We start from the raw sequence: 17,216 nt of genomic DNA, 5'->3' as shown, positions 1-17,216 counted from the left end.
AACACAGAGCTAACAGTTACAAGCCAAACTAAATACATACAGCACATCTAAAAGACTATCAGACATCATAAAAGGCATAGCGTTCAAACAGATTGTAAAACAGTTAAAGGATGGGCAAGGAGGATGCGAGAACCAGCTTGTCAACATAAATGATATTTAATGAGAACTTAAACCAAAAGCATAAACAAACACACACACGACGGACATGCCCATAATTCTCTCTCTCGAACCATCGTCACCGGCCGCCTTTATCCCTCGCGCGCCTCATCAGGCCGATTGGGGACCGGGCGCGCGATAGTCCGACCCGGCCCCGCCCCCTCCACTCAACACTCCTCCCGGCTTTATCTCAGGCCGGGGTGCCACCGGCATGACGTACACCCCCCATCCCTGGGGCGGGGTGTATCTTGCGTCCCGCGTGGTCAGCCCCGCCTTCCTCGCCCTGGGAGGAGACAGGAGGAGAAGAAAACAACCACAACAACAAAAAATAGGCGAGGGAAAAGGCCAACACGGTGCGAAAGAGAGAGAGAGGAGAGAGAGAGAAAAAGCTTACTCACCAGTTCTCTGATGCACCTTCGCGCGGTCCTCGAACAGTCCTTCACACTCAGGCGGACGACAGCCGCTCCAACCCCGGGTGAACCGGAGTGAAACCTTCGACCCCCAGCGGGCAGAACGCGCCTCCACTTTTCTGGCGGCAAATGGGGACACTCCTCCGCCCCTGGCAGCGGCTCTACCGCTCCGGGTGGTCGGAGGGTTTCTTCCCTCCTCCCCTCGCGGACGGTGGTCTTCCCTCGACCCCTCCGCATCTCTGGGGATGGAAGGGCACTCCACCGCCCCCGGCAGCAGCTCCCTCGCTCCAGGCGGTCGGGGTATCCAGTCCCCACTTGCCCCGCGGACGACGGCCGTACTCCGCATCCGGGCGGTCGGTTTACTCCGTCACCCGGCAGATGGCAGTGGCGCTCCCCAGGGTGGACGGCAGTGTCGAGGACTCTGCGATGGGCATCCCTCCTCCTTCCCGGGTTTCAGCACCAATGTAAAACAGTTAAAGGATGGGCAAGGAGGAGGCGAGAACCGGCTTGTCAACATAAATGATATTTAATGAGAACTTAAACCAAACACATAAACAAACACACACATGACGGACATGCCCGTAATTCTCTCTCTCGAACCATCGTCACCGGCTGCCTTTATCCCTCACGCGCCTCATCAGGCCGATTGGGGACCGGGCGTGCGATATTCCGACCCGGCCTCACCCCCTCCGCTCCACACAGATGTACATACACACAAGCCACAAGCTTTTACAAGCTTACTTTATTACAACCACAGCTCACCAAGTTTTATCAACACATTTTTCATTTTTCAAAGCAACTTTAAATTGGTTTGAAAGTATTAATTCATATAATAAATTTAGCACAAAAAAATAGCTAGAAATACACTATAGAGGGAGAGGTGAGACCTGCCAGTTACTGGTGATGGGTTTGTGGCTGGCAGATTGACAGGCTGAGCGTCAGTGAGTGAATCGGGATCTAGCTATCTATTGAAAATTGTGGCTAAAGCACCATATATTCTTACTGATATTTGCTAACAGAAAGGTTGTTTGTAGTACATAATAGCAAACATTACACAAAAACCAATACCTCTTTGTCATACCATCGCACACTATTCAAAAGAGGAACAATCAAGCAGTATTTCTGTATAGCGTCAGATTGTCCATTCAATATGCAACTACCTCTGAAACCGCAATAATGAAGTGTTCGCTCATGTTTTCCAGACTGGCAGCTGTAATAATCTTACACTTGACTCCCTAGCATTATCAAACACTTGTAATCTGGAGCTGTTACCTCAATGCTTTCAAAAACATTGTTACAAAGTGTGCCTTGCAGTTTTTGAAAATGATTGCTGCTTGCAACGCATCTGACTCCATTGAATACCATCTCTGCTAATCTGGTAGCAAGAATTGTTCTGTTATCAATAACCTTGTGACTTATTCCTGTGGTAGGCACATGGCAAAACATTTCTCGTTTTAAATCCTCGTTCCTTTTTATTTATGGGCAGCATAGAAAAATGCAACAAACACTTTGCACTACATTAATAATTTCCATTTGATAATGCCACATTACCCAATGGCAGAATTAAAGTGTATGTTAACGCAATATTAATTACCACAACCAAACCACTTTTGGAAAACCAAAAGAGAACTGAACAATAGGTTTGGTATTGATGCAGTTTTCACACATCAATAATCAGAATATTATCCCAATGATTATCAACAGAGATGGGGGACTCGAGTTACATGACTTGACTCGAGTGTGACTCGAGATTGCCAATGACCATTTGGACTGATCCAGAGGAGTCATGATGTCGAGAAAGTCACTGTGAGCTGCAGATGAATGACTCAAATATAGAAATTTTTGGTCATAATTCCACTAACCAGTGTTTGGAGGAAGAAGAATGATGAGTACCATCCCAAGAACACCATCCCTACTGTGAAGCATGGGAGTGGTAGCATCATGCTTTGAGGGTGTTTTTCTGCACATGGGACAGAGCTGACTGCACTGTATTAAGGAGAGGATGACCGGGCCATGTATTGCGAGATTTTGGGGAACAACCTCCTTCCCTCAGTTAGAGCATTGAAGATGGGTCGAGGCTGGGTCTTCCAACATGACAATGACCAAGCAGACAGCCAGGATAATCAAGGAGTGGCTCTGTAAGAAGCATATCAAGGTTCTGGCGTGGCCTAGCCAGTCTCCAGACCTAAACCCAGTAGAGAATCTTTGAGGGAGCTCAAACTCCGTGTTTGTCAGCGACAGCCCAGAAACCTGACTGATCTAGAGAAGATCTGTGTGGAGGAGTGGGCCAAAATCCCTCCTGCAGTGTGTGCAAACCTGGTGAAAAACTACAGGAAACGCTTGACCTCTGTAATTGCAAACAAAGGCTACTGTACCAAATATTAACATTGATTTTCTCAGGTGTTCAAATACTTATTTGCAGCTGTATCATACAAATAAATAGTTAAAAAATCATACATTGTGATTTCTGGATTTTTTTTTAGATTATGTCTCTCACAGTGGACATGCACCTACTGATGACAATTTCAGACCCTCCATGATTTCAAGTGGGAGAACTTGCAAAATAGCAGGGTGTTCAAATACTTATTTTCCTCACTGTATATAGTATATATATTAGTAAATTGTACTATATATATATATATATATATATATATAATATATATAATATATATATATATATATATAGTATATATATAACTAATATATATACTATATATATATATATATATATATATATATATATAGTATAACACATTACTGTTATACAATTCATGTAAAAAAAATTATGTAAAGATAAATAAATAAGCAAAAATATATATTTATTAAAAAAATTAACCTCTATTTATTTTAGCACTGTGGCTTGACTCGACTTGAAACACATCAGGACTCGACTTGACTTGCTTGATTTGTCTGCACTGCACTTGAGACTTGACGGTGTGTGACTTGCTCCCACCTCTGATTATCATTATATATCGGGATTTATTTATTTTTTCAGATATAAATAGGGCTGCCTATTGCACAATAGTCTTTGACTTTTTAAACATATTTCTCAACACAACTTCGGTAAAGTGTGAGCTGCAGGGTTAATTAAAATAGGTCACACACCGGACGTGTCTGGCAGACGACATGGAGTGTTCTAAAATTTGAAACAATTATTATCTATGAAGGTACAAATGCACACACCTTGCCGTCTCCGGAGGCTGTTAAAAATTCTGCAGCGCTACAGAGCTCAACTCACACAGTTTTCCATTAAATTCGCCACATCGCCATTTCTACAGTAATCTTTTAGTTTGTGCATTTACACGATTTCATACACAAACCTGCAAACTCATCAACGTCACTTTGTTAAAACCTTCGTAACTGTGGACTGTCATCAGCTCATAATGTGTGTGTGATATCTGTGCTTCGTCAATGCTGCTTCAGTAAATGTTATGTCACCCCCTTGTGGTCTCCAAAGCTATTACATCAGACTACATTGAATGGAATGCAACTGGCAGTGTATTATTAGCACACAAATTAGGCTTCTAATTTAAATGTCATCAGCTGATGTTAATATATCGATGCCTCAAAAATGCATAGATAAAAAAACCAGCCGATCAATAATCGATATGTTGATATTTTATGACATCCCTACTGAACAATTTTATGACAACAATTTTTTCTTTAATACCACTTAGGCCTACTCTTATAATACACTTAAACTGAATCATAAATGCTAAGTTTTGTTTGATTATGTGTTACAGTAAGGAAAATGATGCTCAGCTTGAGAGAGAACTGGGCTCCTAGTAATGTCCTTTTTAAAGACGGAAATGCAGTCAGACTCATCTTGCTCTCTGGAGAAGGAACAGCACTCACACAACAATGAATGTTTTTGTCTTATCCTCTGCCAGGCCAGGGTTGTCATAGATACAGGACCTACGTCAGTGTCGTTAATTTATCAATGTGGCCGTTTTGGTCATTGACACAAAGTAATTTTTTATTTCGCCAGAATCAAACACTCTTCTGTTAGACACAGATCTGCCGTTTACCATTCAAGAAAAGATAGCGTTGTCTGAGAGAAAGCATGATAGAGAAGATAGTGTCTGGTGCAGAGTTTGTAGGTAAAAGCGGTCTCAAAGAGTTCTTGTATAGTAGGGGCGGGTCAAAAAATATATATTCTGATGCATCACGACCTCCGTTTGAATGATCTTGATATCGACTACGTTGAGAGGAAGTTACTTACATTTGCAACCAAATTTTGCGCTTAGTGAATAAAATGTATATATTTAGCAACTAGCTGGTAAATGTTTAGATTTCACTCCCCGGTTATCGCATAGTATAGTGGTGATGCATGTAGCAGTGAGATCCTTTCACTGCGTGTTGAGAGTTACATTTTGGTTTGACTCATTCCAGTGAGTGTCTAAATCAAGATCCATGCAAATAATAAATGCAGTATAAAATCATATTTATTGATTGAATACATGGAGTTGTTCATGTTTATAAAGCTAAACTGTGACCAAAATGATGAAAAACTAATAAAATATTTTTGTAATGTACCTAGAGAGAGAGAAAGAGAGAGAGAGACACATGTGGCTGCTGTTTGTGTGTGTGTCTCTGTATTAGTGTTTAAGTTGGTTTGAGTTGATTTATGTTATTAAAACTTACGTTGACTGTTCAGCCGGTTCCCGCCTCCTCCTTGCTCACCTTACCCCATTACAATATTTAATTTAATCAAATCAAGAGCTTGTGAATCAGAATTGAATCAGGAAATATGTATCAATACCCAGCCCTATTGTGTTACTCTAAAAAGCAATAAAATTGAGGGCGGGAATATGGAATTATTGTTTAGGCTAAATGGACAAGGTCTGTAAGGAGCCCAAATAGTGAGAATAGCTTATTGTTATTATTTCCATGCAAAACCAGCAGCAAGTTCTGACTTCTCTTGTGTATTTGCTTTGATAATGCATAGTTGTGCTAGCTAATTTTAGCATGTGTCAATTTCAGCCAAGAGATTAATTATGTGAATACAGACATACAAAATAACTTGCGTATTATGTAACAACCGACATAAAGCATGTCTATAAACTGCACTTTGGTTAAAAGTATGCAGATTTAAACCCTACAGCCTTCACTGATATTGCATAGTTTATCAAACCCCAACACATGCTTTTTAAATCGTTACAACTCATTTATAATTTACATGCAGAGAGACCCATTCAGGCAGTTACATCTTTTTATTTTTGTGCTCTGTTACTTAAATTGATATTGTGTACTGCAGGAAGAATGCACAAATGCATGTACACACACTCACACAGCATGGTGCCTTGCAGTTTGCCTCTAAATGAGCTACAAAAAAAAAGAAAGATTCACTGGCCTCCCATTGGAAGTCAAACACTTTTTCGGCTTAGTAGATCGCTTCTGAACATGGTTTGTTTCACTCTCTGTTCTGTGACTGGGGTTTGTCGAACATATGGGCAACTTTGTTCACTGACCTAAATGCATGCATTTTTTATAAAAACTGACACATTTTATTCAACCCACAGTGGAGGCTGTTTATTGTTAAGTGGAATGCTGATAAGAGAAATGTACCCACATTAAGTAAAACTCAACCTAATTATTTTTCTTCCCATGCACACACACTATTTTTGAGTATTTGTGTTTGATGTTCATAAGCACTGGCTAGGGGACAGCAAGAGGTATCATTGGTTGGTCTATGTGTATGTGAGTGTGTATTAGCACACTTTAAGACAGAAAGAGAGAGAGCAGTGAAGTACCCCTCACTTAAATTGTCTGCTTATTTCCAGTGACTGTATCATTTACAATGAAACTGGGAGTATGAGTGAAAGGGAGCAAAGAGGAAATAGGACTGGAATGGTCATGCGAGGGAGGAATATTATTGAAAAAAGATAGCGATCTGGTTAGAATGCTTCAATGTAACTTCACTAGACAGTGATTTAGGTATATGTCAGTGTTCATGCATAATTCTAATAAAAGCCCATTTCATCCTGGCGAAAGGGTGGATTGTACAGTGACAATATTTTATTGTATTATTATTGAAATCAAAAAGGGGAGGTAGATGGGGCAAGAAAATAAACGAATAGTGCAAACAAATGAGGAAAGCAAAATTAGTTAAAAGAAGAAGAGCCTTGACATTGTGACTATGACAAATTTATGTAATATATTTATAACAATGATGAGACACTCACCTCAGGAGAAGTAAACATAACATCAAACATTAATATACATTTTTTAATTAACATGTTTTATTGATTCAAAGAAAATAACACAACAGAGAAAACACAACATATACACACTCGAATCAACATTTAGCTTTTAACCTTCATTAATATCCCTCCCCAAACACCAACCCCTCCCTACCCGAAAGAACACTCCTGTGGTCACTTCAAATAATACACATGCACAAAAAATGAATAAATAAATATAAATAAATAAAAAAATTTATATATTATAAACATGCATAATTGAACGAAACATTTCTCTCCTCATCCCTTCCCCTAGAGTCCTCCAAAACCACGAAATACCTACCCCACTTCCTGAAAAACAAGTCCACCAGCACCAGCCTTCCATCTATCATCTTCTCAGAAGCCACCACCCTCCCCATCTCCGCACACCACTCCGGAAATGGTGGTGCTGCGTCTGACTTCCAACCCCTTAAAATAATTTGTCTGCCAATCATCACGCCAGGCAGAAGCCAATGTTTTATATATTTGTCCCCCAAATGTATAACTTCCCCATCGCCCAAAATACAAAGTCTGGGGCAAAGTAAGATTTGAGTGCCCAGAATGTCACACAAATAATTCTGAACCTTTAACCAAAAATCTTGGATCATAACATCCCGAAAAAACATGGGTTGTGTCTCCAACTTCTGATTGGCATCGCCAGCAGGTGGGTGTGTCTTTAAGACCAAGCCTATATAATCTAGAGGGGTCAAATAAAATCTTTGTAAAATCTTAAATTGCTTAAAGCGAACCCTTGCATCTCTAGATGCAGACATAACATTTTTCAGAATCTTAGTCCACACTCCATCCTCCAATACCAAGTTTAAATCTTTCTCCCATAATCTCTTAACAATAATAGAAATGTTAAATGAAATAAAGTTTTTTCTCCTCTCAAGTATAAAAATTGGACAAATGTGCAGAGGAAGAGGAAAAACACATGACATAATTTCTGCTCTATATTTGTATAGTAGTGTTAGGTATCTGTAAATAAGGAAGAGATTGGCCGACTGCCAATTATTCTAGGCGACGTCTAAATGTGTTTAATCCATGATGAGGTGAATGGAATTTTAAAGGCAACGCTGAAAAACAAACTCAATGTTGGTGTATACATACTGTATCATCAAACCAAATACCTTAAAAACGCTCTGTTAAACTTCAGGGTCAATTACATTAATTGTTGTCCATTATAATGATTGCTCAGTACACATTTTATAGTCAGAGGAGATGTGCGAAGACTGCAACATTTATTGAAGGTGTATAGAGTTTGCTTAGCATGTTGCCAGGTGCAGATTTACAAATCCAAATGCACCGCTTATTAATTCGGCCATGCTGCTTGGCTCCATCTTTCACAATTAACAAAAAGGTAAATAAAGCAAACTCATTCTGCACTACAGTTCTTTCTGCTGGTATTTACAGAAGATATTTGATGAACATTGAAGTCTATTCATGTATCTTTTTGCTGACACAGTAATCTCGGCATCAGACATGCAAAGAAATTCAAAGAATATCGAGAGCAGGGAGAGACTTGTCACTTAAAAAAAAAAAGAGACATCTGAAACACAAAAAATTACTTTTTTCATGTAACAGAACTATATACGCTCTGAGGATATATTTACAACTCCCCCTCTCACTCCTTATCCATGCATCTCTTTCAAACTTTGCCAATAATGCAACCAGCTTTAAAAGGACGCTTGTGTGAGTCGTGTCTTTAAATACAGGTAAACCTTGATGTTTTTGCATTGCATATGTATACATTCAAGGATTCTGGGTCACTTCAATGCCTCTCTCTCTCTCTCTCTCTCTCTCTCTCTCTCTCTCTCTCTCTCTCTCTCTCTCTCTCTCTCACTCTCTCTCTCCATGCACCTTTAGTGCATCTTTATCACAAACCACTGGCTCTGTTCAGTGCACAATCACTGAATATAATAGGCATACAGTATACCAGTATAGGCATTTATGCATTAATAGTTCACAGATTACAGTAAATGCACTGGTGAACATCCAAGAGGATGGGAGCCGAGAGAGAGAGAGCATGCACGTGAAGAACTGATGGGAAAATGGGGAGACAGGAGAGACGTGTTTTCCCACTCTACTCATCCATGAATCCCTGTGACACTTTCCCCCTCATCCCTGCTTCTGCCTCTCTTTGCTCCTGGTTGTTCATACTAAAAGGCTGCAGTGTGTGGGTGTGTGTTGAGAGGCTGGTCACATCCCTGCGTCTCCTGCCATTTTCACTCCAGTTGCTGAATTACCCCTGATTACCTTTAGCTAATTATCATCAGATCTTAGAGTCTGAAACATGAACATACACACACACACTATTCAGTGCTGCAGAACCACTGGCAGTTAAAGATCTGAGACATCACTTGACTATAAAAAGAGAGAGAGAGAACAGTACCTTTCTAGGCACATCTCATCAAGGTGTTTGTACTGCACTGTCAAAACATTACTAAGTAGCAATTACATATATATTTTTTCCTTTCGTTGTTGAATAGTAGGTAATTACAATGAGTAGACTGTGCACTGAATTAGACCGCTTTCTGAAAAGAAGCTTTGAAGCGTCATTAGCACAAGCTGGATCAGTCATTTTGTGCACGTGGCAACTATAGAGTATTCTAGAGCACTTAGAATACTAGAATGCTCTGAGTTCTAAGAGTTCCACTGATGAAACCCCTTTAAATCGCAACTGGGCTGCAGACTATCAGTACAACATCGTAGCCTGGAGGCCTGGAGTACTAGTTTCACAGGCATGTGCTGATATGAGAGCTGAAAAATATCCTGACACACAAGTATGCCCTGCGGCCAATGCTCTGCTATTACGCCGTCTATCTTCGTCGGCCCGATGCAAGTCTCTCAAGCGCACACACACACACAGTCACTTGAGCCACGCGCTGTTCAGTAAAATATCACCATTCCTAAGGGCTTTATACCAATCATGTCATATTAACTGAGTTAACTGCTCTTATGTGCAAGTGACTAGACAGTTACACAAAGCTCTCCATTTGTTTATATTGTTAGCTGGCCAACACAACGACGCAATTCAGCAACGCCTGTCCTGAATTTATAATGAACTGGATTTGCTGGGAAATAATTCTTTCATGATGTACTTGAGTAATGTTTTATGACAAAGCTGTGTAAGGGACAAGATAGACCATTAAGATTTCATGCTCCTTCTTCATGATCCTACGACAAAACCCAGTGAGAGTGTTTATGTGTCTGTCTTTATGTCAGTGCTGTGAATTCATGTTCTTGCGGATTTAAACTCTACTTGGCCTGACATTCATTTCTGCCTCCAAATTTGATTCCAATAGGTTCATCAATCTTGCTTCTTTCCTTTACTCCTCCATCTGCCTCTCTCTCTCTCTCTCTCTCTCTCTCTCTCTCTCTTCCATTCTCTCGCTCAGCAAATGAGAAATTGAAAGGCAGAGATCAGGTTACGTGCACAGGATGGTAAAATTAATTGACATAGGCTCACACACTTATGCGTACACACAAGCACACATACATTAATATATTGTAACAGGGTTAAAATGAGAAAGGAGGAGGCGGGAACTAGCTGAACAATCAACGTAATATTTAATGAAACAAAAAGACAAACACACACACACACACGCCAGCTGCGTGGTGCGCTCTCTCTCTCGAACTGCCGCAACCGGCTGCCTTTATCACTCTCCTCGGCTGATTAGCCCGATTGGGGGCTGGGGAGCATAGTCACGGCTCGGCCCCAACCTTCTCCTTGTCACATGTATACACAAACATGTTTACCCTGAAATATTCAAAGACAATGTGTCCAGTAGTAAAAAAAAACAGTAGTTACCGTTTTAATAACTCCAAGAAGGGAGAAAAACGTAACCATCAGCAATATGAACTGCACTGACCTACTCTATGTGAACATTATCACTGTTCATTTTTATCATTTACTACTGATACACATTTAGGAATGGAGTGCAGCACGAGCATGAAAGCAGCACAGATATAACCTCTTATCATTTCCCATCATAATGTCTTCCCTTATGTGAATGCCTCATTATACCTTACATGAGCGAGAGAGGCAGAGTGAGACAGGAGAACAGAGAAAGACAGCAGGCTGTGTTTTTTTATGGTTTTATACCGATTTATCACATCTGTCTGAATGGCCGTTACATTTTTCACCATTTACAAGCATTGATTTCCGAAATTCCCGAAATTGAAATAGTCTATTCAGTATTTCATGCAGTTACATCAGAAGTAACTGTAATTAAATGATTGAAATGTTAAGAGTAATCCTTTACTTTTTCAATGAAAAAGTAATTTAATTATAGTAATTAATTACTTAGTAATGCATTACATCCAACACTGCACACATGGTACTATGGCCCTGCACGGATCCATCTTCACCAGGCTACTGTGTCCACATAGTGCATTACATTTCTTCAATAATGATTTTGATCACCCTCAATCTCTGACTGGACTGTGAGAAAGCAACTAGACTGGGAGTCAGTGGGACTCCGAGGAGACTTTGAAAATCACAAACACAAATCAACCACATCAGGCCTGGGAATTTAAAAAGATTCAGCTCACTATGATACAAACGACTTAACAGTTGTTGGTTCAGGGACTTACTCCCATAGCAGCAGTTCTAGTACACAAAAAGATCTAACAAATAAAGCGAAAATCTTAATATATGAAAATTTACCAAGCAAAATTTCACTTAATTAGTGACAGAAATCAGCAGATTGAGTGGGCTTGGACACCATATTCTGTTGTCTTTCCTCAGTCTTGTCAACAGTTTGACCCACTTTGCAACAATATATTTGTGTTTGCCTTCATTTTGGGGGTTTTGGTATGGGCTATGGCTTAGAGCAGTCTCTAAAAGAGATTTTACACTTATTTCTGCACACTAAACTTGACTTCACTATTTTCAGAGTTGACATTCTTTGAAATACAGTTCTTTTTAGGTCGGGCCAATTTTATAGAGAAATGTCTCACTGTGAATATTTAAGTTTTATTCCTGACCAGGCACTAACTAAAAATGTTACCTTGGTTTTCTTCACAGATAATGTGTTCATAAAGATGAGGGGAAACAACATTCCTGTATTCTGTCAATCTTCATTCAAGAAAACACAATCAACATTATGTCAACTTTGCAACTTGAATACACATCGTCAGCTTGGATGTACTATTGCTGTAAGGAAGTGGTGCAGCTGATTCTGCCTTCTTTTATCGACTGAGACCGGAAAATTTCCAAAGGTTCTTCTTGTTGAAGTTATGCTTATTTCAGTGCCTACGAATAATAGGAATCCTACCATAAAGGGCTGTAACTTCTGTTGGTCACTGAAGCCAAAGAACATAAAGAATCAAGAAGGAAGTCATTGAGCCCTTAAGCAATTTTCTATAATCAAGAGGACGAGTGACAAGCTCAAATCCAGGCCACTCTGACCTACAAGGCAAAGGACGATGTGGGATACTCAGTAGACAGTAAGAACAGTTGTTACTAGCTCTATTGTAAAAAATAACCAACATTTGTCTATTTCATCAATGCTTGGGTAACTCATAATTTTGCTTCTACCATGGTGCTGTTTCCTGTCCTGATACAATATTAAATATGTATAGACTTAGATTTAGAGTTTTGTGGCTGGGGTAAAAGAGGTATTGCAGCAGTATTATAATCTACTAAATCATCACAACTGAAGAACAAACCAAACAAGATAGGAAATAAAGACCCAAGAGATGGTTAAAAAAGCAGATTTACACAGAATGAAAATGCAGGATTGATAACGGAGTATCAACAGGATATACAGGAAAAGAAAAAAACTGTAGTACGATTAAAGAAGTGCGTAAGAACAGATTACAAGAGATTATAGACACACAGTGTGTGGTTATGGAGATCGCCAGGATAAAACAAATATATTCTTCAGTGCAGAGAAGCGTTTGAGTGAAAGATAAAGGAAGTGAGCTGGAAAAATATGAGAAATGTAAAACAGAGAATGTTAAGGTACAGTATATGTCGCCTTGACACAAAGTTTTTCATTCAAAACACAGCAAATTAGAGACGAAACGTCTCCAGGTCGATCCACCGTCTAAAAAGGGAAACACATCGAGCTGTCATTCCTCAGTGCTCTTTTTTCACAGTACCATACATATACAAAAATAAGTGTACATTCACTTGCACACACACACACACACATACTGCTATTTTATGTTGCTGGCTATAGCTAAATGGATTATAATGAAAAGAAATGACCCTAACATAAAGGAACATTTTATTAGATATTCAAGAAGGTGGCTTTTTGCCATTTTCTATCCTCTCCTTCCTCACGCCCCCACCCCTCTTAGTGAGAAAACACTGCCAGGCTTGAGAGACAGTGTTTTATTTTTTCTAAAAATACCCAAATGTATACACACTGGGAGAGCCATTAAATATGACATTTAAATTGTTCCCATTTTCATGCAATGCATCTCATTTAAAAAAAGAGACAGACTTGAAGAGGAGGGAGTTGAAGTGGCAACAATGATATCAGATATGAAAAAGTATTAGTTTTGCAAATCGTTTCATTATAATGTTTTTTCACATATGTTATAAATGTTGTCTGTAGTCAAAAACAACAATATGAAAATGTTGTTTCCAATTAAAGCAAGCTATTCTCTTCTGGCTTTTCTCAGTTTTTCCCTCACTTGCTCCATCTCTAATCAGTCAATCGGTTTTGCATGAGTGCTAGCTCTGTTTAAGAGTTTGTTTTGCATGTAGTCGCAGCCTAAGGTAACAACATTTGTAACGAAGGTGCAGCCAAACAACTCCCATCTGGTCTGGACTGCAACACAAACAACCTTGAGTCCAACCCCATAGGATGGCAGGCAGCAATAAACATGAAGCCCCAGCAGAGTAACACACACACACTTCACACACAAACACTCAGCAAACAGGTGCATTAAGTTTAGTGACAGAAAAAGAGTCATTTATTGTTTCCTTTCTGAAGCATTCAGTAAAAAGAGCACATAACATTGTTTTATTTAGCATTATGATGATGCAATATCATTTAATTTCCTCAAAGAGCGTTAGAAATATGAAATATTCCATTGTAAACCTAAACAACTTGGCGATAATACATATTAGGTCAACTTGTTTATGATAATATATCGCTGTCTGGGTCTCAATACAATAATGTGTTTAGTGTATTCTGATTCACAACTGTGATATATTTTAACCTTTAACTAATTTTACTATTCATTCATAAAAATAAAATCCAGATAAATATACTTTTCGGCATCATAGAGCCATAATCGTCAGTGGGAAAATAGAAAACATTGATGCAGCGTGTTTTTCGTAGTATAAAACTCTTGAAAGTCTAGATGTACAGACAACCTCACAAATGAAACAAGTTATAGACTTCCATTCTTAGCTTGTTCTGAGTTTGCAATTTGGTCGAATAATGTGGCAGTGCATTTCGTTTTGGTTAGAACATGGTTGGTTAGAATGGTGATTAGAGTAGGGGTGCGCAATATGACCAACATCTTATTTCGCTATATGAATAATTTTAACAAAATATATCCATGATATAGTAAACATTTTCTGGAAAATCAATTAAAATTTGTTTATATATTAAATAACGATATTGTAATGTCTACCACCGTATCACTAGGTGGTGACAATGAGGAGAAACATAATGAAAATGAAGAGGAGAAGAAGCTGTTTTTCTGTGTATCTAGCAGGACAAATAGTTGGCGTTATGCAAGATCATAGATAAACCGGTTAGCTTGTGAGCTAACAGACCTTTTTCACAGATTGTGATGACGTGTTTCCGCCTTGTTTATCAGCGTAAATCTCGCAAAGTTTTGTATATTATACATTTTTGTAATATTGAGTGTAAATTAATAACATTATTCTTTGTGTTATATTACCCTTGAATTAGTTTTAAAAAACAAATTGAGGGGGTTTGATGATAGCTGCTGAGAGGGTGACCGTAAATTTGACATTTTTTTTTCTTCTAGTCTTGGAGCAAATGGGTAAGTGAAAATAATATTTGCTGTTATCTCAATGTCAAGTTTACCCTGCAAACATTTTGATCCGTGTTCCAAAACCCAGAGTGTGAAAAAGGTCTATTGGAGAAAACCATTAGGGGTTAGGTTAGGCTAGAGTGCATAACACTCACGTGAAGCACAGATGCATGCGTGTCAGATAGGAAGCATATTTAGCACTTATAAAGCGGCGAAGCAAAATGAATGTAATTAAATTGGCTGAATTTTATTTAAATTATCAATGCCAGAAAATCCCTGTATGTCTCTTTGTATGTAAAGCCTTGCCCACTGATAGATACGCACACGCCACACACATGGATATTTACCTATATTGCGATATACAAAATAAAGCAAAATCAGTAAAATTATCGCCACGATACAACATCATATCGCCCAGTCCTAAGTTAGAGTATCGTTACAGTATTGTGAGGTAAAACAAATTTATACTTTGAAATATACATTTCTCCCCACTGATAATAACTATATTTTATTGCTTGTTGGAAATCTATTTAATATTCTAGTAGCTGAATGCATACTTTCTCCCCCTTTGGTACACTTTAGACCTGAGGGGACTGCTTAGATATAGAAATAATATTAAGAAGAATTTCTAGCTATAACTTCTGTCAAGAGATTATGGGAGAAAGATTTAAAACTTGGTAATGGAGGAGGGAGAGTGGGCTTGGATTCTAAAAAACTTCAAGTCTGCATCTAGAGACGCAAGGGTGCGTCTTATGCTATTTCAGATTTTACTTGGACTCTATTGGACCCCCTCTAGATTGTATAGGCTTGGTTTTAAAGACACACCCACCTGCTGGCGATGCCAATAAGAGGATGGAGACATAACCCGTGACTTTTGAGGGATGTTAAGATACAGGGGTTTTGGTTGAAGGGTCAGAGTTTTGTGTGTGATCTATTGGGCACTCAGGTTTCATTTTGCCCCAGACTCTGTATTTTAGGTGATGGGGCAGTCATTGATGCAGAGAATAGACACATAAAGAGTTGGGTCCTAACCAGTGTCATGATCGCCATACAGATAGTTTTAAGGGGATGGAGGTCAGCTGGAGCGCCCTCAGTTCAGGAGTGATGTTCGGAGATGGGGAGGGTGGCGGCCCTTTGAAGAAGTGTCATTTAGAAGACTGGGGAAATGTAACTTTTTGTGGGGAAATGGGGGTGGATATCTTGTATTTCATTATACGTGATTGTTTTTTGTGTGTGTCTATAATCATGTATGAACACTGGAATGCTGTTGGGAGTCAGGGTGGGATTGGGGATTGGGAGGGGTAATAGTGGAGGATAAAGGGTTAGTTCACCCAAAAATTTAAATTATCCCATAATTTACTCACCTTCAAGCCATCTTATTTGTATATGTCTTTCTTCTTTCAGCCAAACATAATCGGCGTTATATTAAAAAATATCTTGGTTCTTCCAAGCTTTATAATCTGAATGAATGGTACCTTCGATTTTGAAGCCCAAAAAAGCACATCCATCCATCAAAAAAGTAATCCATACGTCTCCAGGGGGTTAATAAAAGGCCTTCTGGAGCAAAGCGATGTATTTTTGTAAGAAAAATATCCATATTTATAACTTTATAAACTATAATCACTGGCTTCCGGTAAAGACCATCCGCACGTTTATTGGCTTCCTCTATCATCTGCGCTTTCATGTTCGTCACTTCTCACCGGCGCTTACACTATGCCTACGTCATACTCCGGATCTCGGATTATATTTTATAAATGTATATATATGGTGAGTAAATTATGGGATAATTTAAATTTTTGGGTGAACTAACCCTTTAATTGTTGATTATGTGTATATATGTGTCACGAATGTAAGGCAATGAAGGCAGACGAAGGTTGAGGATCCAAATGCAGCTTACTTTATTACTAACAAAATACAAAGAAAAGCCCTCAATGGGGAAATAAACAAGAACAGAGAACTCGGGCAGGGAACACAGACCAGGCTAACTACATTCACAAACATTCAACAATAGACAAGGACTGAACCAAAAACCGGGGTATAAATACATGAACAAGGGACAAAGGGGCCAATGAACAAACAGAACTCAAAACAAGATAACAAGATGATAACAGAAGCAAATGGCAAACTAATGAGGACAGCTGAAAACAATGACAGAAAACACGAACGCTAACAAGACTGTGGAGCTACAAAAGGGACAACAGTGAAAACTATGGAATAACAAAAGGGACAAAAATGGAAAACAAAGGGGCAACGGTAAAACAAGACAAGGTCATACATAACAATATGTTTTGTTTTTCTATGTTCAATATGTGAATCAATAAAAACATTTGATCAGAAGAAGAAAAAAAAAATCCAGTCAGATTGCACATATCTCTCTACTTCCTCTATTTTACAATATAAGATTCACAAACAAGACTCACAGAGAATACATACACAGAAAATTCACAATTCTGGCCTTGTA

The 17,216-nt window shown here is 38.9% G+C and overlaps 1 protein-coding gene across 2 annotated transcripts in view; it reads right to left on the bottom strand.

The window, feature by feature from the left end:
* Nucleotides 1–17,216, bottom strand: part of LOC127659926 (ADP-ribose glycohydrolase MACROD1-like) — a 112,355-nt gene that overhangs the window by 70,349 nt on the left and 24,790 nt on the right. The gene's annotated exons all lie outside the window — the stretch shown is intronic.

The sequence above is a fragment of the Xyrauchen texanus genome, chromosome 19 (genome assembly GCF_025860055.1).
Source record: "Xyrauchen texanus isolate HMW12.3.18 chromosome 19, RBS_HiC_50CHRs, whole genome shotgun sequence".
Lineage (NCBI taxonomy): Eukaryota > Metazoa > Chordata > Actinopteri > Cypriniformes > Catostomidae > Xyrauchen > Xyrauchen texanus.
The sequence above is the reverse complement of the archived record's forward strand: the minus strand, read 5'-3'. Positions and strand labels throughout refer to the sequence as shown.